Source organism: Hippopotamus amphibius, chromosome 13 (assembly GCF_030028045.1).
Source record: "Hippopotamus amphibius kiboko isolate mHipAmp2 chromosome 13, mHipAmp2.hap2, whole genome shotgun sequence".
NCBI lineage: Eukaryota > Metazoa > Chordata > Mammalia > Artiodactyla > Hippopotamidae > Hippopotamus > Hippopotamus amphibius.
Genome location: NC_080198.1, coordinates 33,742,547 through 33,769,971, shown reverse-complemented (window position 1 = coordinate 33,769,971; position 27,425 = coordinate 33,742,547). Strand labels below are relative to the sequence as shown.

Below are 27,425 nucleotides of genomic sequence, written 5' to 3'. Positions count from 1 at the left end.
ACAAAGTCTCTGTTGCAACTACTCAGCTCTGTTGTTCTGGCACAAAAGCAACCGAGGTAATATGTAAATCAGCAGATAATATGGAAATTGGCTGTGTTCCAAGAAAACATTTAAACTACAAAAACAGATAGCTGCATTGGACCTGTAGGCTCTAGTTTACAGAGGCTTCTCTTTTCTTCCTCCATTCCTTGTGATGGTATTTGAGGGTTCCAGAGCTACCAGGGTTACCATGGAATCAGTTGTGGTCTTAGAGTACAAAGCAGCATGAATCTTAATGAGGCTCCCTGTTTTCAGGTTTGTGTTCCTCAAGTCCAGTCTTCTCATAGATTCTAGAGTTCTTTTCTCCAAGTTCCCATCTACTCCTTTGAGTTGGGATGATAGTAGCCAAGGACTGGGCTCTGGGAGCAGACGACCTTTGGTTAGACCCTGAGTTCCATTTCTTACTAGTTGTGACCTGAAAGGTTGAGACCACCTTGTCTCTTTAGACCTTGGTTTCCTTAGGTCTAGGATGTGGATAATAATTGTGTCTACCTCACAGGGTGGTCGTGAGGATGAAACAGATGACATGTGCAAAGGGTTTAATTGAGGATGTTACCCTCCTTATCCTCACCATTATTGAGTAGGATTTTGCTCTGCTTTGTCATACCTGGGAGGATCCTAAGTGAAAAGCTGTCCCCCCCCCCAAGGAATAAATCAGAAAGCCATGGCATCTGCAAAGTAAAAATCTACCCCATTATATGCTACTGATGTTTCAGAAATATCGGGGGCCAGTTTCAGTATCACAGGCAGGAATGCAGTGGTCACGAGAAGGGCTCTGGGCTTGAAGCCTGCTCTTCCTCTTGCTGGTTCTGTGATCCTAAGCAAGCAACTTTGCCTCTCCTAGCCTCAGTTTCCCTCTTTGTAAAATAGGGATAAGGATACCATCTCCCTCTGGGGGTTATTGTGAGGATATGAAATGATGCCTAAGCAGCCTCAGCACAACTGTCGCTCGTGGTAGCCACCTGGTGCCTCTTAGCTATCATCATCATTATTATCAGGAAATAACGGGAATGTAAATTGCATTTCTAAATTGTTCTAGGTTACTGTTTAAAGAGCTTGGTTAATGATTTAAGAGCTTCCAACTCACCATCTCTGAAGCGTTCTTCTCGTTCCTGTCCTTTGGGACTGGATATCTAACGTCTCCCTTTTCCTGATTGACCTGTTACCCATCCTTAATGTTCTGTGAGGCAGTACCCCGTCCATTAATTATTCTGATGGTTGTTGGGGTCCCTGTGGTGAACCAGATGCAGTCCGTTCTTGGAAAGGTTCATAGTGAACTTAGGGACCAAACAGATCAAGAGAGCGTATACTGTGTGTCACCTGCTGGCCACAGTTACTGAAAGCCCAGGGCAGTGCGAGCTCCAGGGAGGGGACTGGACCGCTTGCTCCTGTGAACATCCACACATTTGTCTTTTCTCTCTCTCAGAGAAAGTGATGTCAGTCCGAGTTGTCCCTAGTGGGCTCTGGATTGGACTGTATCCTGTGACCTGATCTTCACTTTGGAATCTTTCTCAGAGAGCAAATTCCTAAGAACTCAAACCTTAGAGGGCTGTCCAGTGGACTTTAGTCCTCCAGGGGGATCCTGCCAGCTGAGAAGGAAACTCTCTTTTGTGCAGTGTGGCTGCAAGAAGACCATCCTCTTAGCATTAAATACATTCTCAATGGAAGATGAAAAGTTCAGATTTTACAGAGTGATTCCAGACGTAAAACAACTCAGAATGATCTTTTAAAATATGGCAGCTGCTTCAAGGTTGCTTCAACCATTAGCACCATTATAGAGATTTAATTGCACCTTGAGCTTTAAAGGCATAATTGTACCTTTCCATGGTGGCAGCACATAGGGGACCAGCACCACCATTGATCACTCAGACTGCAGGCCTCACTAGGCAGAATCCTAATAGGCAGTCAGATCTCTTGAGCCGTGGAGGTAGATAATTTTATTTAAAGTCATCCTCAGCAGCCCTCATGGGGTCTGCCTACCACCCCTACTCAGACTCAGTGGTCCCCCAGCCAGGCTGTGGGTCATGGACTAAAGTCCCCCAGGCACTGTGTCTTGTTTCTGCCAGGCAGTGAGTAGCTGCCCAAGGAAGAGAGGAGCGGACTTCAGGAAAATTCCTGTCTCATTCTTCGTAATTCAAACCAGCCCCAAATAGTCTTTTTTCTTTTCATGTTGCAGAAATGTATTTCATGTTTAGAGTGCCCTCCAGCTCAGATCTAGTTATTGATGACATGGACTCAAAACACATGCTCAGAGCTTGGTCACTAGCTGAGATGTTCCTGGGTTAGAAGTCTTGTCCCCAACAAAGGAAACCAGTACAAGGGGCCATGCTCTCCTGGCAGCTTGAACCCCCGTGGGCACATCGCAGAGTGGTTGGATACTTGCTTAGGAGCTGCTGTGTGCTGTGCTCTTGGGCATAACTTCTAGGCACAGATAAAACTTGCTGATAAAATCTACCACCTTTATGCAATCTGCTTTCCTTTTACCTCCTTGGCTGGGCCTTGCAACCAGGCTGTTCATCCAGGTCGGCGCTCACCTCTGTGCTTGAAGTGCCTTTCTCAAAGGCACTGACAGAAGCTGCAGGTTCAGAGTTGGTGACATGAGGGCAAACTGACCTACTGGTCACGAGAATTCAAAGAGCCATTTTCCTAGAGTCTTTAGAAATGTGTCTTAGGGTCCTCATGGTGCCTCAGGCAGCAGCTTCTTCCTGAACCTTCTTCAGCAGATGTTTGTTGAGCAGCTGCTCTGGTATCCCCAGCCTGCGAGTCTTACTATCTGTCGAGACCTCTTTGGAGGCTAGCTGCCCATGCCTTTGAAGCTGTGAATAACAACATTTTTTTCTAGGAGTAAAGTGTGGGGCAGGATGCTTTTGTGAGACCTGACAAAAGGATGGTCTGACAGTGGATTCAGATAAAGCTGAGCTCTTTTAAGTAATTTCTAGGCTGAAAGGGTGTAAAGTTTGCACACACACATACATATACACACCTACACACAATATGTGTGTGTGTGTGTGTGCGTTTATCTGGGTATGTGTATGTTTATACATGTGTGTACAAAAGAAATATGCTCTGCTTTCAGCCTAGCCCTTCATCCCCACCTCTCACCTCTGTCTACCCAGGTGAGACCCCCTTCTGTTCACTGAATACGCCTCTTGCCTCTCTCTTTCCTCCATTATATCCTGTTATTCACTCCATTTCTATTATCCCTGCCTCCTTTATTGCTTATCCAAATGCTCATTCCTAAAAACCAGCTCAGTACAACCTCTTTAATTGCTTCACTCTTTTATTTTGTAAGTGTATTTATTTTGTTCCTTTGTTATAGTATTGCTTCATTCCAGAAGTATATTGTGTGCATTCTTTTCCTTCTCCACTTGGAGTTCTCTGAGGGCCGGGGCCCTGGTGATTCAGCCTGCTTGGTGCCCTCCTTTGCCCCAAGTGTCATGCTCTTTACATAATAGGTTTTCCATAGTGGGTGAGATAGGGGACACCACCTGGACTGTCATGTTCCCATGGTGTCTGCAAGCAACAGAAACATACCCTGGCTGATTTAAATGGAGAAGATACTTTTTGAAAGGGCATTTAGTGGCTCAAAGACTCTCCCACAAAGCTAAAGAGTAAGGCTTAGAAAATGGTGGTGAGAGAGTGCAACCAGGGGCCAGAGCCAGCCCGGAGAGGACCACCTGCCACTGTGCCTGGCCCCAGCCATGCATCTGTGACTGCCTAAAATAGCTGTGCCTCATTTTCCTCATTGAGAAACTGGAGATGATAATCCCAGTGACCTTCTCAGGGGGTTGTGGTGAGGATTAAACATTTAGAAGGCCTCCCAGTACACGAGTTTAGGTAAGTTTTTCTTTCCCTCCAATCCTCAGCATCCTTAGCTGTCAAATGGGTATATAAATAGTACTGACCTTATAAGATTATCATGAGCACAGCAAAAATAATGCTTGTGTGGGTTGGGGTGCAGTAGCTAGCCCACTGACCTTGTCTCTTGTCACCTGCTGGAGGGAAAATAAGACCCATGGTCACGGGATTGCAGTTAGATAGCACAGGTAGCCTGTCAGAGAATCTGGTACTTGATGAAGGCCAATACATTCTGCTGTGATTATCACTGTAATATCTTGTTTGGTTCTTATAGGCAATTATGGTTAAGACAGGAAGAACTTGAACTCAGAGGGAGTAACAATAGGTCGCGGGTTCCCCAGCTGGTAGAGGCAAGATTAGAACCTAGCATTTTCATTAATTGTGTCCTCTCTGGACCACATGCCACCTCAGTGCCTGGCTGCTGGTGTGTGAGCCATTTTTCTCAAGGGTGTCTATAAGGGAAAAGGCAATACTTTGGTTCCCAAATATTTTTGTTTTAAAGTGATCGAAATCCAAGAACTGGAAGTAGGCCAGAGTTTGACCCTAAACTTCTGCTGCTGTCTTCTCATGTGGTTGCTGAAGAACACAAATGGGCAATTTCTGTGATTCTGTGTTGTTTTGGGTTTTTCCCCTTTTTCCTTATCCCAATTTGCTTCCCTGCCCTTCTCTTCCCCATCACTTGCGCTATAACCATGATACAGTCAAGACAGAGGAAAGACAGATGGTAAAAGTGGAAGAAAAAAGATGATGGCTTAAAAATGTGCCCATAGATAACATTAAACACAAATGATTTTACAATTTGGCTGTGGGTGAGAAGGGAGGGAAAGAATCCTGTAGCATGTAAGTGTTTTAGATCCAAGCAGCAAAGAGGCAAAGGTGGTAACTTTTCCCAGCAATTTTAGGCCGGATAAAGGAAAATGTGAGTTTTAGAAGTTAATAATTTTAAACTTTGGCATCATTTTACCACCGTGGCCTGATTTTTTTCCTTCTGCAGCCACATGAGGGAGATTATGCAATGTTCTCATCTCTTTTTTTCAGATGAAGAAACTAAAGGTCAGGGAGGCCAAGTCACACAGGTAGGAAGGTCTGTGCCAAGGTGGTGCATTTTCTGATGCGGAATCCAGATTACTTGGCTGCCTCTCTGAGCATAAGCTCTGAGAGGATGGGGACCTATTCCCGCAGGTGTCTGGGGCTCAGTTACTTCTGGGTCACTTTGGGATCTGGAAACTTTTGCCTAGCCTGAGAACCCCTGCCCTGGGCCTATCACCAGCCTTGCTTCTGAAGCTCCAACTCTTCCTGGGCCCTGCTCCCTGTAGTGAGACCCCAAACTCTTCTCTGGCTGTACCTCCTCTTCCCTCCATGATACCCAGTGTCATAACTCCAATAGTTAAGGGTCCCATGTGAGCTGGGGAGAGGTGCTGACTCACGTAACATCTGCACATCACCCTGAAAACATCCTTGAAGTGAGAAATACAAAGGTTCCAACTGCTTGGGACAGAAAGTGGGACATAGCAGGGAGGACAAGCAGAATATTGCCTCTATAAAGTATTCCCTCATCTACTCCTTCCTTCTTTCCTCCCTCCTTTCCTTCCTTCATCAAATGTTGACTGTCCATAGCTCTAGATATGCCCATAACTAAGACAGATGTGGGCCCTGCTCCTTGAGCAGAGGAGGGGCATGTAGCAGGGGGCCGGGTCTGGTCCTGGGGCTTCAAGAAAGGCCTCCCTGAGAGGAGGAGGAGAGGAAGGGGTTAGGCAAGAAGGGAGTGGTTGGGAGGGAAGCGTGTCCAGCAGGAGGACTAAACAATGAGCAGGTGTCAGGGGATGGGCGTTGGGGTGGGACGCTAACAATGAGGGAGTGTGGTGTCCCAGGGGGCTTAGAGTGAGGAGGAGTCAGAGAGGTTAGGCTATGGGGCCTCCGAGGGCTGGCCAGATGGTGAGAGGCTGTGAAGGCCATTAGAAACTCATGGAAACTGTGCAGACGGGTAAAATATGGTTGGGAGCTTTTCTGGGAAGAGGTCTGCAGAGGAACACGGGGCCAGACAGAGGAAAAGGGAAAAAGGGAGAGAAGGAGGAGTCCAGGGCCTGGTGTGGAGAAGGTCCAGGGGAGAGGAATGGTTTGCGGCCTGGGTCCCTGGAGAGTGAGCTTGAGCAAGAACGTCAGCTCCACCAGGGCGGGAACCTTCTCTCTGTTCTTCTCTGATGACTTTCCAACCGCAGTATGGTACCTTGCACCTAGTAGGTGCTCAGTAAATACTTGTTGCCAGGTGAGCAAATGAATGAAGGGAGTGATTTACAAAAACCTCTACCTTGGTTCTCGACTTCCTTTCCTCCACCGGTGATGGAGGGCCTGGGAGATGTTCACTGCCTCGCAGAGGTGGGGTGAGGTGTGAACTGCAGGACATGACCGAGGCCACCCTTTCATCTTCTAGACATCCCAGGAGCGTGCCCAGTCAGACCAGCCTGGGCTGCAAGCTCTCCTGTGTGTGGGGCCCAGCGCCTGAAAATGAACACAGGTCCAGGGAAAGGGAGACCCATAACAAGCACTGCAGAGCCCATGGAACCAACCTGTCCGTTACAGTCCAGTAGGTTCTTCTGAAAAGCCCAGGGAAGGGGACGATCTAGCCTGGCGGACTTGGGTCCTAGGCTGCTGTAGGGATGGGCAGGATTGCTGGGTTTGGATTTGTCAGATGTCTCAAGCTATTTTTCAATTGTTGGGTTTGATAAAATGCAAAATGCATTTTGCCAAGCACTTTTCCCCTTAAGTACATGTGTATATTTTAAGGGAAATGGAATCCATATGTTTCTGATTCATTTACATGGAAATCATTAAGATGTTGTTTTCTAGGAGCCATTTGATGTGCAGGAAGGCTCATGAACCTTTTTAAAAGCTGTGTTTAAAATTTGTTTCTTTTTTGTTTCTCTTTGCTTTGCTTAGGTGTGTGTGTGTGTGTGTGTGTGAGAGAGAGAGAGAGAGAGAGAGAGAGAGTGAGAGCAAGAGCAGGAGAGGTGGAGGGGAGGGAGAGAGAGAGAGAAAGAAAGGAGGGAAGGAGGGAGGCAGGAAGGAAGGAGAGGGAGGGAGGGGCAGAGAAGAAGGAAGGAGGGACAGAAGGGTTGGCTGGGGGCTTGTTCAGGGGCGGGGGCTCTGAGTGTGCGCGTGATGTGCGCGTACCGCCTTGATGCTGACCCTTGCCGCCACCAGGGCTCAGGCTGTGCTGCTCGCGCACCTGTGAAGTACTCATTATGATAGCACCTATCTCATAGAGTTTGTGAGGATTAAAGGAAACAAGGTACATTAAATCTTTAGCCCTGTGGCTAGTGTATGGTAAGAGCTAACTAAGACTCACTTTTGTTAGTACTCTTGTAAGAATGATGACGGTGTAAAGCCCACAGTGGCATGGCCTGCGCCTGGGAGTATCTATGACACCGAACAAGGTAACATTCTTTTTCTTCCTGCACCTTGGAAACCCTTTTATCACTGGAATCGTACATCAAGAAATTCATTGAACAGAAAACAGTGTGGAGCTGGAGTTGCTTGGGGGTGGGAAGCCCATGAGACTCTTCCACATGTGGCCAGTCCCTGATACTTGTGCCCGTCTCCCCTCTGTTCGTCGTGCTTGGATTGAGGTCGGGGCCTGGGGCTCTTTATGTTCATGTCCTGCTGCTCCGCTGCCAGGAACTTTGGTGTCATTTTCAGTTAAATGCCATAAGGTTTGAAATAACACTCTCTGATTTCCTTTTGTAGGGGACCCAGGGCTCTCAGAAGCATCTGGGGGTCTTGGCTATTTGGTGAGCCTCCTCTCGTAGGGGCGAGAGGGAGTAAAGGAAATTGTCCTTTTCACTTCTCACATTCTTTCTCCTCTTCCCAACTCCAAACTTATGGACTCTTCTGTCCAAAACACATTAGCCATTGTCCTTGGAGATGCTCACCTGTGCATTAGTCTGCCTGTGTCCCCCTCTCTGTTTCCTTCCTCTAGGTAACATTTATGTAGTGTTTACAAAGTGCAGGCACAAGCATGATCTAATATAATACAATTCTGCACACAACTCAGTGAAGCAGAAACAATTATTATTCCCATTTTACAGATGAGAATACTGAGGCTTAGAGACTTGCTCAGCATGACTCCGCTAGTAAAATGGACAAATCAGCATGGCATCCCCAACACTGACTTCAGCACTGCCTAGATACCCTGCCTCATTAGACTCTGTCTTGCATGCCACTACATCCACTGCCCTGTGACTGCCTGTATGTTCAATTAGCTGTGTCATACCTATTTATGTGAAAACTTTGCATGTGAGGCAAATGGAAGGCCCTGTTTTTGTCAAATTGTGCTATTTTCTGCCCACCATGTGGAAATCTATCATAAATGAAAACTCATCTTATTTTGCATAAACATTCACAGTCTCTTCCCCTGATCAAAATAAATGTTGCAGCAGAAAGTCTTTTTAAAAATGTAAAGCAAATTCTGCATCAGAATGTCAGTGCCACCCAATGGCTCACGTGTTGAGGATATTTCTGTCAGAGATGAGGCAGTTCCACATTTAATCCTGCAAACCTGCCGTACCAAAATGCATGCAAGACCAGTGAGTAAGGAAGCAGTGATTCAACATGTAAAAAGGCTCTTTGCCTCACCAGAAAGGTCACTGCTGTAGGTTTAAGAGAAGTGAATTCTTCCCCTGTAGGGACTAGAGTGGGATTTGCATGGTTGGGTTCTGGATACACCACTATAATGTATTTTTTTAATAGGTGTTCACAGAGCACCTCTGATGTGGCAGGCATTAGGCATTAGGGGTAGTGATGAATGTGCAGGCACTACCCGTGCTCTCGTGACATTTATAGGCCAGCAGGGAGGCAGATGGGGAGGAATCACACTGCTGAGCATTTAATGCGACCAGAAGGAATGCCATGGAGAGGTCTGTGGTCCAGCGAGAGTGCATCCTAGAGCATCTCAGCCTGGGCCAGGGGTGAACCGGGGTGAGGGATGGCCATGGTCAGAGGACATTTTCCTGAAGAAGATGAACTTGCCTGACATCTGAAGGAAGGGTAGGAAATAATTTAGCCAAGGGCTGGGGCAGAGCTGGGAGTATCCACAAAGCGAGATCACATTGTACAAGATGTCAGAAAGCAGTCCTTGAAAAAATGTTTTGGGATGAAATAAGGGAAGGAGGTGCCATGTAAAGTCTGTCACTCTTGGCAGTCCACTGTGTCCATGAGATATTCAAGGGGCTGGAGTTTCTGTCAGAGAGAAAGCCGTTTAATTGCATGAGGCAGCTTTCCCAAAACGTATTTGATGAGAGCATCCTTTTATCCTGCAACAGCCACTAACATCTCAGAAGGAGTTGGTGTTCCTGGGACTCGAAGACTCAGAACTGTAGCTCCGTGTGTTCAGGTGATAGGGCTCAAGGGTACACCAATAAGTGACCAAGATGTGGAGGAAAAGATAGGGAAGTAGGAGGAAATGCATAGTACAATGCTTGAGTGTGTGTGTGTGTGTGTGTGTTTGAAGGATATACATACATGGTTGAATATACTGACCACTTCTAGAGAGACGTACAGGAAATTAAGGTACCTACTTTCCACTTTCTACCCTTCTGTTTGATTTGAATGTGTTACCAGGGACATGTGTTGTTCTTTTAGGAATTAAAAACAAAAGAACAAAAGAACTTGATTTACAAAAGCTACTCACCTATAATTAACTTTCAGGTACACATCTGTTTGATGAAAGGAAACACATCTGTGTGTACACTGCTAATGGCCTTCCACTTGCTAGTCCTTTCAGCTTGTGGTGGACATGGCTGACAGTGGTTTTGTTGGAGGTAGGAGGACCATGGAGTAAGTTGTTCATGTGCAGATTCCGCCTTTGCTGGAGATGGTATTTAGTGTCATCTTGTATCCTTATGGTGGCAGCAGTTATTTTCATACAAATGACGTTGGCCTGGGAAAAGAGAATTGTTTTCCTTCTAAAGTGATTCCATGATGCTTCAGTCAGCCACTGATGGGTATCACAGACATGGGGAGGCCCTGCCTCAAATATGAACATTCTGCACTTGGGAAGGAATATGTCAGTGCTTCCAAAAGTTATGCTGAAAACCATGATTAGAAGTGAGGTTTTCAAGTCTCCAGCCAAAGGCAGGCGGCCGAGAAGCTTTGCTGTGCTCTCGTCGGCACTGTCTCAGGTACCTTGCAAGAGAGCTTTTTATGAAGCAGCTGTTCCTGAGCCTCATTGAATCCTCTGGAGGTGAGGGGTTGGAGGCCCAGGGCTAAGGTGTCTGGTCTCTTCTGCTCTACGCCCTGTCTCAGGCCTCCTCCTCATGCCTGGCCTGAATCTTCACTACCTGAAGAGTGCCTGGCAGTGCAGGTGGGCTGTGAGGATAGGACGCCAGCTCTCAGGTTTATCTCTGTTCAGGACTTAGCAGTTCCTCCAAATGTCAGCTTGTGAATCCTATGACACCCAAAAGTTCATGCCTCAGATATTTCGAGTAGATTTCTAATAAGAACAGCGTGATTACCTTATTTTCCAAGATGTCATTCTCTGCACAATGTAGGCAGCTCCATTTTGTTATCTCCAAAGGGCCACCATCATGCACTCTCCCTCCATTCTGAAGTGGGAGAGTCACTTTTGAGCATTGCTGATCTTCTCTCTTTTTCCCCCTCTTACTCCATGGCAGTAGGACAGCCCCTGAGCGGTCTCTGCCTCAACAGCTGCTCCTGCACGGTTTCATGCCTATATTGTTGGATGTTCTCCTAGCACCATATGTAGGTAAATGTAGCACACTGTGACTTTATCTTTTGGCAGGTGGATTAATCCACATCTTAGAGAGACTGAAGGCATAGAACTCTACATGGTGGAACTCAGACTGGACTTAAAAGTCTTCTGGATCCAGATCTGTGGTTTTCCCACTAGAGCTTTGAAGCAGAGCCTCTGCAGTTGAGCCCATGTGGCCTCGTCTTCCCTTATGTCTACTTTATTCAAAGCCCAGTGATGGGTGCTGGGAAGTTGGACCATTCTTGTCCTTCAGAGGCTTTTCTGGGCTGGGTTTTCAAGTATTCACTGCCATCAAAGTCAGAGTGAAAGAGGGGAAATAGCAGGACCAGGTGCCTTGCAAGCCCAGATGAAGAGGAACCTGCAATGAGCCAGCAATGGGAAGATAATGGGGTGGTTTCTTCAGCTGGTATGGGAGCCCTGAGAAAAGGCAGGCCTGGCCAAGCCTTCCCTCTTAAGGTGCGCACAGAATTGCGTGGTGGCAGTTTGCTTTTTCCTAAACCAAACTGACTAGAGGGTCTTTGCTCAGTGAGGTTTTAGTGTTCTGAAATATTCTCTTGGATTTCAAGAATCGGTTGTCATACTCTCTACTCTTATCTCTGTAGTTTTCTGTAGTTCGTTGGTCGCACCGGTCTCAGGATCCTTCCCCACCCATCACTCATCAGTGGAACATCTCCCTTTAGAGACAGAATATCCCAATGTCTTAAATGGACCCATTTATGAGGATTTTATTCTCTTCCAATTTGCCATTTTACTCTCCTTCTTTCAAAGAAGATTTGAAGCAGGTGTACTGAAAGTGGCCAGATCAGCTTTGTTCCCATCCCCACACCAGGCCGAATGGTCTTTTCTTCTTTTGTCCTTCTTGCTGTAGCCTCTTGTGAATGGAGCCCAGCAACAGCTGAGTGGTATTCATATTCATTCATCCCAAAGGCACTGTTTCTTAAGTACAGTTTGGGGCTACTATGTTGAATGAAAAGAAGGATGCTAAAGAACAGAACTGTCAGTTTTATGAATAAGAAACACCGAACTCACAGAGAAGCTTCATTCTGTTCATTCTCTTTGAGGGAAAAACCCAGCAGGTATCCACATAAAATCCACCGAGATGCTCCTGTCTCTCAAGGGATAACAATAGATAATTAGGACAGCAGCTTCTGCATGTGCGCTGTGGGGAGGTGCCGTGGTGAATGCTTCATCTACACTGTCTCCCTGGACGCCCCTAGCACCCCCACGAGCAGGAGATAATCAGATATGGTGGGTCAGTGGATCGGCTCTGAGGCCAGACAGCCTGAGTAAATTAAGGCACCACCACTCAGCTGTGTGTGATTTCAGGCAAACTATTTAGCCACTCTGTGTCTCAGGGGAGAATAACTGTACCCAACGTGGAGCGTTTCTGGAGACGAGAGAGAGAGACAGATGGAAAGACAGACACTCTGGCATATCAGAAGGCTCATGAAGTCTTAGCCACCATTATTGCCATTGCTCACCTATTTTATGGATGAGAAGACTGAAACTCAGGGAGGTTAAGGTACTTGTCCAGGTCTGAATTCAGACCCAGGTCTGCCTGACTCCCACATCAGTTGCCTTATCTGCCATGCTTTAATGAGCAACGAGAACCTCCCAGGAGAGAGGGCCTGGGAGAAGCCTGGCATGCAGGCTGTTCCTCACGCATGATGAGGGTCAGCTGGTTATAACCTGTTCAGAGTGTTGCCGTGGCTAGTTCTAAATGACAGTTCCTGCTTCCAGGACCACCCTCCAGCCAGGAAGCATTGTGTAGCTGAGTCAGTGCCTCAGATATTGAAACAATGTGTGTGCTCGGTGAATAGCCACTGCTCCAAGGCCCCCTCCCCAGTGCCCCTTGTCCACCCCAGTAAGTCCTTACAACTAAGTGCTTGGCATCATAGGTGGGCCCTGCTGCAGGGCTGAGGCTGAGACATATTATAGTTGCTCAGCACCTGCCATACAGGTTGCAGACACTGAGTACTGCCCAGATGTAGAGATGCTGCATTCTGTTGGTTACAATTTAACAAGACACATTGGCAGTGAGAGGGCTCTCTGCCCCTGGGGCTCTGACTCTTCTCTGAGCGGAATCCTGAGAACCTCACAGTGGGCCTAGGCCTTCTGCTTCCTCTCCCCTGATGCACTCCATGGCTTCCTGCCCTTGGTCCTGTGTTCCTGCAGCTGTGCCACTCTTCCCGGTCCACATACCTTCCCAGCTGGCTGAGGAGCCCTCTGGGGCTTTCTCATGGCCAGTGGACCAGGACCCCACTCGGCCCAGGAATGCGCCTAGGTTTGCCCGGGGCATCCTAGCAGAGAGCTTGAGGATGGCTGCATACACCCCAGCTTTATGCACACACCTTGCATATACCTGTACACCCTCACAATCCCTGGGGTTCTCGTATGGGGGTTAGAAATTCCTGGCATCCTTCTAACAAAACATAGTAGGCTTCCATAATTGTCCTGGGTGTAATATTTTCAGGAAATGACCGGGTCTGTGGCGACTTCTTTGTTTTAAACCAAGGTGTGTGGGGTGGAGGGTAGACTCTCTCACTGCCCAGTGTAGAGCCAGCACTAAGGCTGCTGTGTATCCCAGGAAGGTTTGAATGAAGGCTTGGGATCCAGTCCCCACTCCTCCACCTGCTGGCTGTCAGGCTGATCAAGTTTGTAACCTCTGTGAGAGTTAGTCATCTGTCAAGCCTGGGATCTCAGTGGCAGGATAGGGGAAGCTATCTGTAAGAATGGGGAGGAACGGAAAATAGTAGGGTGGAGCAAGGAAAAGAGTGATGGAGGGAGAGAGAGGAAGAGAGAGAGAGAGAGTGAATGGGGAAAGAGGAGGGAGGGCAGAGAGGGGAAAAGGGGAGGAGTAGAGGGAGGGGCTCCTCTGGGCCTCAGCCACTGGCTACTTCCTTCTGTGACTGGTACTATTAATAATCTGACCCCAGAAACACTCTCCGCTTATTCTGACACATTTCATTCTAGAGTTTTGGATTTCTTTCCTCCTGTAGCTCATTCTAAGGAGTTCACTGAAGAAGATTTGGCTAGAAGTTGTTTCAAATGTCAAGCTAGGAAATATCTTTTGACACTTTTTCACCTTTTTTTTCCCTCCCAAGTCTCACTTGAGTTAATAAAAAAGGAAGCAGGACGGGGGGTTTGGTGGTTATTTTTTACTTATACAGGAAAAGCCATCTTCATCCTTCAATTTCAGAGTCACATAAAATATTTGAAAATGACATTTATTAGCTGATGTTAGGAGTTAACAAGTACGTTGTCACTTGAGCAAAGAAAAGGATGGGGGGGATGAGGGTGGAAAACTAGTGAAGCTTCCTGGGTGCGGACCTCTAGTGCTGCCTGCACAGAAGACAGGGTGAGAGTGGCTCCCTGCGTGTCTGCGGGCAGGGACCTCTGCATGCTAGCTTGCATGGCGGGACGGGTGGTGAGAAAGGAGACACCAGTACACATCTGCAGTGTCTGTTGTGACAGTGAGTTGTTCCACACTCGCCAGTTTCATCACTAAAGAAAGGTGCTCCTCAGGGACGGGCTAATGAATTAGAGCTCCATCTCCAGGTGCTAACAGCAGTGACTCTTGCCGAGGAGGGAGCACTCTTCACAGAGATGGGACTGGACCTGGACTCCCTGCAGCCCAGACACAGTCGGGTGCACGCTCTCCTCCACCGGCCAGGATCTCACTGCACTTTTGATCATGCATACCAGCATTTGAAAGGCAGGCATGGCCATGGAATCAAAGTCTTCATGGAATCAAAATCGAAAGACCTGCAGACCCACACCAGAGCGAATTCCAGTTGAAGAAGTCAGACCTTTGAACAGTGGGAGTCTGCTCTGAGCTTTGGCCCCTTTTCAGACAACTCGGCAGCAGGGATAATACGCTTTTCCCATTTTAAGCAGCCCCCTTTTCTTAATAAATAGCTTAGTCATAGGAGGCACGCAATACACTTTCAGGTTGTGCCAGAAAGAGCTTTATCTTCCATTTCCAGGCCTGTGGCATATATTTCTGTATAATGGATGGCCAAGCTTGGAGGAATTGTTTCAGAGATTCTCTATCTCTATAGGGATGTGGTTTATATTAGCTCAGCTGACAGAAATCAAAGTCAAATGTTCTATTGACAATGGATGGAGACCAAGATCCGATTTTAAATGGGGAGTGATTATTTACTTGGTTGGTGAGAAGTACAGCCGTGTGCTGGCACCGAAATGGCTTAAGTGAAGGCCACTGGGGGCTTGTCCAGCCTCAGATGGAGGTGGGGAGATACCTGGGGCCAGGGCAATGCCAGCCAAAAAGCAAAGCAAGGAGTTTGAACACATCTGTAATACTTTGGTGTGTCTGAGTTGAAAATAGAAACACTAAGATGGGGGACTACAGTATTGTGGAAGTTGAAATGGTGAAGTGGTGAGGAGGCTGGGTTCTTAAAGTGTAGGTGAAATTCTTAATGGTTCCAGTAACTCTCCATATAGATACTTAGGAGGCCTGAGATTGCTTGTATGTGCAACAGCTGATATTTTACAAGTGCCTTAGTGCAGTCTGCCCACCTTTTCTCACATGGTAACACACTAGGCTACCAAGAACAGGCGTTTCTCCATCCTAAGGGCTGAAAGGTCTAACCCAGCAGTGGAGGGCTGGCCTCAGTGTTTGGTCTTGGAGGCAGATGAGGCAGAGGCTTCACACAGCTAACTTGTCAGTGTATTTGGCCCAAATACAGCAGTTCACAAAATCCAGAACTGATTCAGTTCATAGCCAGCATCATGAAGGTATAGAGGAACCAGAGTAACTTTTTGTGCGTGTAGAGAGAGAACCTGCAGAGAGTCCAGGCAGCAGAGGGTGGGGCAATGGTTTTCATCTCCGTCTACTTACTGATCAAAATCACTCAGAGCTTCTTTTTTTTTTAAACAGCAATGTTAAGATGTAATTCACATACCATACAATTTGCCTAAAGTATATAATTCAGTGGTTTTTAGCATATTCACAGATATGTGCAACCATCCCCACAGTCAATTTTAGGACATTTCATTACCTCAGAAAGAAATCCTGTACCCTTTAGTGATCACCCACCTATCCGCCCTTTCCTTCCAGCCCTAAGCAACCATGAGTCTCTTTCTGGCTCTATAGATTCGCCTTTTTTTAGACATTTCATATAAATGTAATATGTGGTCTTTTGTGACTGGCTTATTTCACTTCGCATAATGTTTTCAAGATTTAACCACCTTTAGCGTAAATCAGTTTCATTCCTTTTATGGCTGAATAATATTCCATTGTAGGCATATACTGCATTTTATTTATCCATTTGTGAGTTGATGGACATTTAGGTTGTTTTCACCTTTTGACTATTATGAACAATACTGATGTAAATATTCATGTACAAGTTTTTTGTGGACATATATTTTGATTTCTCTTGGGTATATACCTAGGAGTGGAATTGCTGGATAATTTGAGAAAGTGCCAGATTATTTTACAAAGTGGTTGCACCATTTTTAATTCCCACAGCAATGTATGAGGGTTCTGATTTGTCCATATTCTTGCTAACATTTGTTATTATTTGTTTGTTTGGTTATAGCCATCCTAGTGTGTGAGAAATGATATCTTATTGTGGTTTTGATGTAAAATTCCCTAATGACTAAGAATTTCAAGCATTTTTTCATCTGCTTATGGGCCATTTGTATATCTCCTTAAGAGAAATGTATACTTAGATACTTTGTCCAGTTTTATTGAGTTATTTGTCTTTTTATTATTTTTTATTGGGGTATAGTTGTTTTGCAATGTTGTATTAATTTCTACTGTACAGTGGAGTTTCCTGTGCTATATAGCAGGTTCTCAGTTATCTATTGTATACATATTAGTGTATATATGTCAATCCCAGTCTCCCAGTTCATCCCATCCCCCTTGGTGTCCATACATTTGTTCTCTAATCTGTGTCTCTATTTCTGCCTTGCAAACTGGTTCATCTGTACCATTTTTCTAGATTACACATATATGTGTTAATATATGATATTTGTTTTTCTCTTTCTGACTTAATTCTCTCTGTATGACAGTCTCTAGGTTCATCTACATCTCTAGAAATGACCCATGTCTTTTTATTATTGAGTTGTAAGAGTTCTTCATATGTTCTAGGTACAGGATACATGATTTGTTTATCATGTATCGGATATATGATTTACAAATATCTTTTTTTCTGTGGGTTGTCTTTTCACTTTTTGGATGGTGTTTTTTGGAGCACATGAGGATTTTTATTTTGTTGAAGTCTAATTTGTCCATTTTAAAAACTTTGTTTATGACAACTTTGTTGTCATAGGTAAGAATTCATTGCTTAACCTAAGTTCATGACGATTTAGCCTTCTGTTTTCTTCTAAGAGTTTTATAGTTTTAGCTCTTAAATTGAGGTCTTTGATCCAGTTTTAGTTCATTTCTTAACATGGTGTGTGGTAAGGGTCCAACTTCATTCTTTTGCATGTGTCTATCCAGTTGTCTCAGCACAATTTGTTTGAAAAGACTATTCTTTCGGCTATTGAATGGTCATGGTATCCTTGTGAAAAACCAGTTCATCATAGACCCACAGGTTTATTTCTTGACTCTCAGTTCTATTCCATTGATCTATGTCTATCCTTATACTAGTCTTGATTACTGTTGCTTTGTATTAAGTTTTGAAGTCGGCAAATGTGAGTCCTCCAACTTTGTCCTTTTTCAAGATTGTTTTGGCTAATCTGGGTTTCTTGAAATTCTAAATGAATTTCAGAATCAGCATATCAGTGTCTACAAAGAAAGCTGAGATTTTTATAGAAATTTTATTGAATCTGTTGATTGCTGTGGAGCATATTACAATTTTGACAACATTAAGTCTTCAATTCTTGAGCATATTTTCCCATTTATTTGGATCTTTAATTTCTTTCAACAAAGTTTTGTAATTTTCACAGTATGTTTTGCATTTCTTTGTTAAATTTATTCTGAAGTATTTATTCTTTTTGATGCTACTGTAAATGAAATTATTTTCCTAATTCATTTTTGGAATGCTTATTGCAAGTATATAGAAATACAATTGATTTTTATATACTGATCTCATATTCTGCAGTATTGCTGAACTTGTTTATTAGTTCTAATAGGTTTTTTTTTTAGTGGATTTTTTAGGATCTGCTGTGTACAAGCTCACGTCATCAACAAAGAGATAATTTTACTTTGACCTTTCCAATCTGGATTCTCTCTCTCTCTCTCTCATCACCCTGGCTAGAAACTTTGGTACAATGTTGAATAAAAGTGGTGAAAGCAGACATTCTTGTCTTGTTCCTGATATTAGGGGAAAGCATCCAGTATTTCACCATTAGGTATGATGTTAGCTACAGGTTTTTGTAGCCGGCCTTCATTAAGTTGTGGTAGTTTTCTTCTGTTCTTATTTATTTAGTGTGATTTTTTTTTTTTTTTTAATCACGGTCAGTCCTTCCTTCCCTTCCTCACCTCCTCACAAGAAGAGTCCAGACCAGGCCTCCTGTGTCTTCAAGGTAAAATAGGAAAGTTGTACACAACTAGTATAATATTAACATTTTAGAAGCACTTATTTCTACAGGCAAAGTGTTTTAAATAAACATCTCCTTTAGTTTTCACAGCAACCCTATGAAGATCAGCTCTGTTTTTATCCCCATTTTATAGATGAAGGATCTGGAGAGGGTGTGGAGAAAAGGGAACCCTTGTACACTGCTGGTGGGACTGTAAATTGGTGCAGCCATTATGGAAAACAGTATGGAGTTTCCTTAAAAGACTAAAAATAGAGTTACCATATGATCCAGCAATCCTACTTCTGGAAAAAATGAAAACTCTAATTGGAAAAGATGCATGCACCCCAATGTTCATAGCAACGCTCTTCACAATAGCCAAGACATGGAAACAACCCAAGTACTCATCAACAGATGACTGGCTTAAGAAGATATATATGTATATACACAATGGGATATTACTCAGCCATAGAAAGAATGATGCAGCAACATGGATGGCCCTAGAAAATATTACGTTTAGTGAACTAAGAGAAAGACAAATATTATATGGTATCACTTTTATGTGGAATCTAAAAATAATACAAATGAATCTATATAGAAAACAGAAACAGACTCACAGACATAGAAGGCAAACTTATGGTTACCAAAGAGGAGAAGGTGGGAGGGAGGGACAAATTAGAAGTATAGGATTGAGAGATACAAACTACTATACATAAAATTTATAAGCAACAAGGATTTACTATATAACACAGGGAATTATATTCAATATCTTGTAATAACCTATAATGGAATATAATTTGAAAAAAACTAAAAACAAAACCCCAAATCACAAAATAAAAAAGAATGAAGCTCAGCAACATTGAACGACTTGCCCAGGGTCATACAACCCCGTTGATATACTCAACCTATGCAATATTGTCTGAATGTGAAATTCTTTGTGGGAAATGGACACCTGGAAGATTGTGCTGTGTTGGCTGGCCTGAGAAAAGAACAGATGTGTCCTTTTGTGGTCCATCCACCAGACGCATACTCTAGCATTGCCTAGATGGGCCCAGGTGGGCTCCACCAGCCAAAGAATACTTTCCTCCTGTGTGTAACCCTGAGGGGATAGATCCCCTTTTGCTTTATATAACACAGAATTGAGGATACCAGAATTAAAGCTCTTTAAAAGCCTATAGAACAGAGGCTGGCAGCTGCAGTGGTTTTCAAGATGTTGTTTGCTCTGCCTTGTGTTCTGGTCGAGGATGGATTATCAAAAGCTGTGGGAACAGGTGACATGCTCTAGTAGTTGGTCTGATTCTGATTTCTGCATTCTGTACCTTCCAGAAGAGGATTTTTACATACCTGCTTATAGTAGATTATCACCTCTGCATGCCCATTGGAGATAAACTTGGACTGGGAGTTCCAGTGCTTCAGAATTACAGGTATACTTGGCTCAGCTGCCTCTTGGATGAAGTTGATAGGGGTGTATGATAGAAGGATGTTCATAGCTCCCTTTAAGTGGCAAATTGAAAAACCCTACTTAATCATAAAAATGGAGGTGGTTCATCAGATTTCAGTCTCATTTTGAGCTACTTCTGTACCCTCAGAAGATTTTTTTCCCCTATGCAAGCAAAACTTTTGATTACTGCCTGCATTTATCAACTTTGAGTGAATAAGCTTGTCTCTGAGCATGGAAGTGAGAGCCAGCCTCTGTAAATATCATTCAGGGGAGGACAGCATTGCTTGCTATGCTGCAGAGTTCAAGAGAAGCAAAGTTAAGTGCATTTCTATGAAGTCAAAGGTGGGAATGTCATATGTCATCATTTAAACGTAGGCAGAAGGGTTGGCTAGTCACTGAGAAACTTGAATTGCTGGGATGGGACCCTGTCCAAGAGGACTTTGAAGCAGGGGAGATAATATTAGAAATTTGCAGCATTGCCAAATGTAGGAAAAGGAATTTTGGTCCACTTGTTTGATGTATTGTCTCCATCAATTTTCCTGTTCAAAACTTAAAATCCTTCCACAGGTAATCAGAATACATGGAACTAGCAGACCCCGGGCTGCCTCCTTTGTCAGTCCGTCCTCAGGCTGTCAGTGCTTCTGCTCTCTGATGTGCCCACCCTGCATCTCTGACCTCATTTTCTACCCCTGCCTTTATGTTCCCCCTAGTACAGGGTGGCCTTGTTCTGTCACTTGTGTGAAGATACCCATTTTCTCCTCACAGTCTGTGCAGATTGCCTTCCCCCACAGCTCCTCCGTGCTTTCTCCTGTCTGTCTACATCCCATCTACTTTCAAAGCCACCTAGCCTCCTGTCAGGCTCTACCATATTCCTGAAAGCCTCTAGCGTCCTGAAGACCTCCTCAGAGCACTTGCACGGCTTGATGGTAGAATCGTGCAATCCAGGGCTTACTGACTTTTTAAAAATTTTTTTTAAAATTGTGGTAAATATAAACATAACATGAAGTATATTATCTGAACTGTTTTAAGTGTACAGTTAAGTGGTTAAGTACATTCATATTTTTGTGCAGCCCTGTCACCACTATCTACCTTCAGAACATTTTTCATCTTGCAAAACTGAAACTCTTTACCCATGAAACAATAACTCCCCAATCTCCTCTTCCAAGACTGGCAACCACATTTTTTTTTAAATTTCTAAAGTTTTGATTACACTAATTACCTCATGTAGGTAGAATTGTACAGTGTTTTTCTTTTAGTAATGGAATATTTCACTTAACGTAACTTCCTCAAGGTTCATCCATGTTGTAGCATAATTCATAATTTCCTCCCTTTTTTAAGGCTGAATAATATTCCCTTGTATGTATAGACCACATTTGCATCATTCTGATGGTGCTGGTTCCTAGCCAGGTTGTGTCATGGGCTGATGCTGTGTTTTCTGTTGAGCTCAGCGTCATGACCACGCAAAGGAGATGCTGCATAAGAACGAGTGGATATATCAGGCTCAGAGCATTATAGTTCTAAGGTATTTAGGGAAGAAGGACCATGGTGTGTGTTGCTTGTCCTCAAGTGGTTTGGAAAGGAAAATTGTATGTGTGTACGTGTGTTGTGGTGTGTGTGTATCTCTCTAGGGACAGTTTGCAAATGTTAAAGCAAATGGAATAAAATGTTAGCAGGAGGAGAATCTAGAAGGGAATCAAGTATTCTTCATGCTGTTTTTATTCCTGCAACTTTTCTGTAGGTTTGACAATGTTTCCAAGCAAATGTTCTACTTGCCACCCCTCTCCCCCTTAAAATAAGACAAAACACTGTGGTCATCCTTGAGCCTTTTTTCCCTGTCACACCATACCCCATCCCACAGGAAGTCTGTGTGCTCCCCTGGAAGGACTTCTTCCATTCCCACCTTCCTTGCAGATCTGCTACCACCACCCTGGTCCAAGCCACCATAGTCTCAAATTGCCTCCTAACTGGTCTTCCTGCTTCCATCTTTGTCATTGGGTACTCTTTTCTCCACCTCTCCAAATTTCCAAGGGGTTCTTTTAAAAACATAAATCAGATCACATCACTTCTCCATTCATCACCTTCCAAAAAAAAAAAAAAATCTCATCAATCTAATCTGCCCTTCTGCCTACTGGGAATTCATCTCCTCCCATGTTTTCTCTGCTCTGTTTAGACTGGTCTGCTGTTCCGGAGCACTGGAAGCTCATTATCACCTGGGGTTCTTCCATGAGATGCTCCCTTTGTCTGGATCCCTTTCTCCTCTGGTTGTGCGTGAATTATTCTCTCTTGATCCACTTCATTTGTTTGAATGTTACCTCCTCTGAGATACCTTCTCTGACCATATTCTTTTAGAAAATGATCCCTACTTCCTCCATCATCCTCACTTCTCTTCTGACTTTATTTTTCATGGGAGAATGATAATTTTGGCACAAATGAAATTATTTTACACTGAATTGTCATCACTGCAATGGAATGTAAGCTCCAGGAGAGAAGGGCATTGATTTATTCTCTGCTGTATTTTCATAGCCTGAACAATGTTTCTCATATTGTGGTCCCAGAACAGTAGCATCAGTATCATTTGGGAACTTGTTAGAAATGCAAATTCTTGGGTCCTTCCCCAGATCTATTGAATCAGTTACTTAGGGTTTGGGGGGAGGGAGGGGAAATTTGTATTTTACAAGTCCTCCAATTGATTCTGATGCATTTTAAAATTTGAGTATCACTGCTTTCAAATAGTGCCTCACATAAGGTAAGTGCTAAGAAATAGTTAAATAAATTAACAAATATCAGTGCCTGTCTGTGTTACAATGTCAATTTTCTGTTTAGTAGACATTCTTGGTTCAGAACCTTAAAATTCTATTCTATAAAAATGTTTTCATTATAACAATGTTAATGTTTTAATTTTGGACTTTATGAGGATTCAGGGTTAAACTATATGACATCTGTTTTTATTCTGTCACAACTGCCTCCTTTGTTTTATGCAGAAGCTAAAAGGCATGTCCCACCTTGATTTACCTTTGTGGTAATGGTTGTTATTGGCGAAACAAAATATTGATAACTCCAAATTATGAATAATTACAGAGGTATCACTTTGTGCTGCTAAAAGTTTGTCGAAAGAATATATGATGGCAGACTGTGTTCTGAGCTGATAAACTGGCCCGAGTCAACATTTATATCAGGCCTCACTGCCCAGCTAATAGTAGACGCTTCCAGGTGGACAGGTCACCTGCCAGGATGTTGAGTGATGTCTGGCGTGACCAGAACCTCTGCTGATCAATTTGTCATTGTCAGCTCTGAACTAATTCTTGTCTGGAGAGCAGATGAAGGGGCCACCAGGCAGAATGGCCACAGCAGAGGAGACTAAAAGGTTATTTGTTGGAAAATTAGAAGTTTCAACTTACAGAGACTCTCTTGGAGATTTCATTGCTAATAGCTTTGTACGCATGAGTATTTATGGTTGTGCTTTATGTATTCCATCTAAAAATGTGGGCTTTCTACTGAAATACCCTAGAGCAGAAAAAAAGTTATTTAAAACATCCATTTTTCAACATCTACTCTAATCATATAGTATAAAGCTAATAAAAACTTGCCAGTCTGAGGCTGGCATGTTGCGTGCGCTGACGGCAGTGCTGAATGTGGTGGGATTGGGGAGGCGATGGGAGAGATGGGCAGCTCCCAGTGTTAGAGATGATCACCGTGGGCCATCGGACTGTGTATGAGTGGCTTTATTTTCTTCTCTGCTCTTTTCTGTACTTTCTGTATTTTCTATAGTGAACACTTTTTAAAGATCATGTGGCTGTGTTTGGGAAGATTATCTGGTTAGGCTGGGCCACTTTCCATTTGTGTGTGAACTGAGATATACAGAGAGTGAGCAGGACAATCTCAAGGACAGTTTGGACTCACCCACCATGGATCATTCAGACTCCCCTGATTGAAACTCCTCCAGAAACCAGCCATGCCAGCAGACTAGCAATGAATGTGTTCTCCACAGGTAGCCCAATGTCCTCATGTCACTTTCGTTTCTATGACTCACTTTGCTACTGCTTCGTGAGCCAGCTTAGGGTGAGTGGTCAGTGTATAGGCTGACCTTGGGCCAGCACAGAATGCCATGTGCATGGGGGTGGGGGTGGGGGCAGAGGAGACCATGGCGGGGGGGGGGGGGGGGGAAACTGAAGGAGATGAGGATCCTGGGCATTTCTGTAAAGGACCTTTGCCTGTCTCTTTTTCTGATTTGCTTTTTTCTTACTCTGATAGAATAACTGAATCCTTTTCTGTTATTGTTACTATTAAGATTACAAGAGCAGTTGCCACGCATTGAGTGTTCACAGATGCCCTGTACCGTGTTAACTCTGGGGAAATACGTAAGCTCTCTCACCTGTGAAATGGGGCTGTCACTGCCACACCGCAGTGAGACCATTTTTAGTTGTTCATCACTGTTCCCCCTAGAGAAGACTGGTTTTATTCTAACACACTTAGCCAGTGTTCTGAGGAATTGGCTGTCATCCTGCACTGCTTTGTGTTCCTTCCCGTTGGCCATCATACAAAGATGCACAGGATTCTCAGGGTCCTCAATCTGGTTCTGTTCAAGGCACACCCACATGTGTACGAGATTTCCAGACCCATCTCTCTTAACGCTGACCCTTTATTTGTGCCATGGGCCCATGTTGTACTTGTATGACTTTTTAAGTTCTGAACTTTTGTAAGTATGACCCCAGTAATTTACATATTCTGTTTTTGAATTGGTTTGTGTCAATAAAATGTGGTCAAGAAGACATACCTAGTGGCTCCACTATTAACAGTGTGAACTTGGGCTCATTAATCGGTAACTTAAGCTCAGTTTCCCCATCTGTAAAATGGAAATTACACTAGCACCCACCCTTAGAGTTGTTTTGAGAATCTAATGTGTTACTATATGTAGATGTCTTAAGAGGAATTCCTGCTGCAACCTGAGTGCTCATTACTTACTGACTGTATTCATGGCCCACTATCTTTTAAAGGTGTTGCTTTAGGCATATTACTTAAGGTCTCTATTGCCCCAGCCTCCTCATTCATAAATGTGCACAGAGGACCTAAGTTATGGAGGATTAAGTGAGCCAAAGCATGAAAAGGTCTTAGTTGGCAAGTGGAAAGAGCAAATATATGGCCAGTGTCATTATTTTTAGGGAAATGTGGTTTTTTTTTTTTTTTTTTTTTAATTTTATGTAGTTATTTATTATTTTTTGGGGGGGTACACCAAGTTCAGTCATCTGTTTTTATACACATATCCCCGTATTCCCTCCCTCCCTTGACTCCCCCCCCCACCCTCCCTCGAGTCCCCCCCACCCTCCCCGCCCCAGTCCTCTAAGGCATCTTCCATCCTTGAGTTGAACTCCCTTTGTTATACAACATCTTCCCACTGGCTATCTACTTTACAGTTGGTAGTATATATATATGTCTGTGCTACTCTCTCGCTTCGTCTCAGCTTCCCCTTCACCCCCCTCCCCCTCCCAAACCTCGAGTTCTCCAGTCCATTCTCTGCACCTGCATCCTTGTTCTTGTCACTGAGTTCATCAGTACCATTTTTAGATTCCGTATATGTGAGTTAGCATACAATATTTGTCCTTCTCTTTCTGACTTACTTCACTCTGTATGACAGATTGTAGTTCTATCCACCTCATGACGTATAGCTCCATCTCATCCCTTTTTATAGCTGAGTAATATTCCATTGTATATATATGCCACATCTTCTTTATCCATTTGTTTGTTGATGGGCATTTAGGTTGCTTCCATGTCCTGGCTATTGTAAATAGTGCTGCAATAAACATTATGGTACAAGTTTCTTTTGGGATTATGGTTTTCTTTGGGTATATGCCCAGGAGTGGGATGACTGGATCATATGGTAGTTCTATTTGTAGTTTTTGAAGGAACCTCCAAATTGTTTTCCATAGTGGCTGTACCAACTTACATTCCCACCTACAGTGCAGGAGAATCCCCTTTTCTCCACACCCTCTCCAACATTTGTTGTTTCCAGAATTTGTGATGATGGCCATTCTGATCTGTGTGAGGTGATACCTCACTGTGGCTTTGACTTGCATTTCTCTGATGATTAGTGATGTTGAGCATCTTTTCATGAGTTTGTTGGCCACCTGTATGTCTTCTTTGGAGAAATGTCTATTTAGGTCTTCTGCCCATTTGTGGATTGGGTTATTTGCTTTTTTGGTATTAAGCTGCATGAGCTGCTTGTATATTTTGGAGGTTAATCCTTTGTCCGTTGTTTCATAGGCAACTATTTTTTCCCATTCTGAGGGTTGCCTTTTAGTCTTGTTTATGGTTTCTTTCACTGTGCAAAAGCTTTTAAGTTTCATGAGGTCCCATTTGTTTATTCTTGATTTTCTTTCCATGATTCTAGGAGGTGGGTCAAAAAGGATCTTACTTTGATGTATGTCATAGAGTGTTCTGCCTGTGTTTTCCTCTAGGAGTTTGATAGTGTCTGGCCTTACATGTAGGTCTTTAATCCATTTGGAGTTTATTTTTGTGTATGGTGTTAGGAAGTGTTCTAATTTCATTCTTTTACAGGTTGCTGTCCAATTTTCCCAGCACCACTTATTGAAGAGGTTGTCTTTTTTCCATTGTATATTCGTGCCTCCTTTGTCAAAGATAAGGTGCCCGTATGCGTTTGGGCTTACTTCTGAGTTCTCTATTCTATTCCATTGATCTTCCTTTCTATTTTTGTTCCAGTACCATACTGTCTTGATCACTATGGCCTTGTAGTATAGTTTGAAGTCAGGAAGCCTGATTCCACCAACTCCATTTTTCCTTCTGAAGATTGCTTTGGCTATTCGGGGTCTTTTGTGTTTCCATACAAATCGTAAGATTTCTTGCTCTAGTTCTGTGAAAAATGCCATTGGTAATTTGATCGGGATTGCATTGAATCTGTAAATTGCTTTGGGTAGTACAGACGTTTTCACGATGTTGATTCTTCCAATCCAGGAACATGGTATGTCCCTCCATCTGTTTGTGTCGTCTTTGATTTCTTTCATCAATGTCTTAAAGTTTTCTGCATACAGATCTTTTGCCTCCTTAGGCAGGTTTATTCCTAGGTATTTTATTCTTTTTGTTGCCATGGTGAATGGGAGAGTTTCCTTAATTTCTCTTTCTGCTCTTCTGTTGTTAGTGTATAGGAATGCAAGAGATTTCTGCTCATTAATTTTGTATCCTGCTACTTTACTAAACTCATCAATTAGTGCTAGCAGTTTTCTGGTAGAGTCTTTAGGGTTTTCTATATATAATATCATGTCATCTGCAAAGAGTGACCATTTTACTTCTTCTTTTCCAATTTGGATTCCTTTTATTTCTTTTTCTTCTCTGATTGCTGTGGCTAAAACTTCCAAAACTATGTTGAATAATAGTGGTGAGAGTGGACACCCTTGTCTTGTTCCTGTTCTTAGAGGGAATTCTTGCAGTTTTTCCCCATTTAGAACAATGTTGGCTTTTGGTTTCTCATATATGGCTTTTATTATGTTGAGGTAATTTCCTTCTATGCCCATTTTCTGAAGAGCTTTTATCATAAATGGATGTTGAATTTTGTCAAAAGCTTTTTCTGCATCTATTGAGATGATCCTATGGTTTTTATCCTTCAATTTGTTGATATGATGTATCACGTTGATTGTTTTACATATATTGAAGAATCCTTGCATCCCAGGGATAAACCCCACTTGATCATGGTGTATGATTTTTCTAATGTGCTGTTGCAGTCTGTTAGCTAGTATTTTGTTGAGGAGTTTTGCATCTATATTCATCAGTGATATTGGTCTGTAATTTTCTTTTTTTGTGACATCTTTGCCTGGTTTTGGTATCAGG

At 43.5% G+C, this 27,425-nt stretch overlaps 1 protein-coding gene across 1 annotated transcript in view; it reads left to right on the top strand.

Moving 5' to 3' along the window:
- CACNA2D3 (calcium voltage-gated channel auxiliary subunit alpha2delta 3) overlaps window positions 1-27,425 on the top strand; it is a 781,884-nt gene that overhangs the window by 303,882 nt on the left and 450,577 nt on the right. The gene's annotated exons all lie outside the window — the stretch shown is intronic.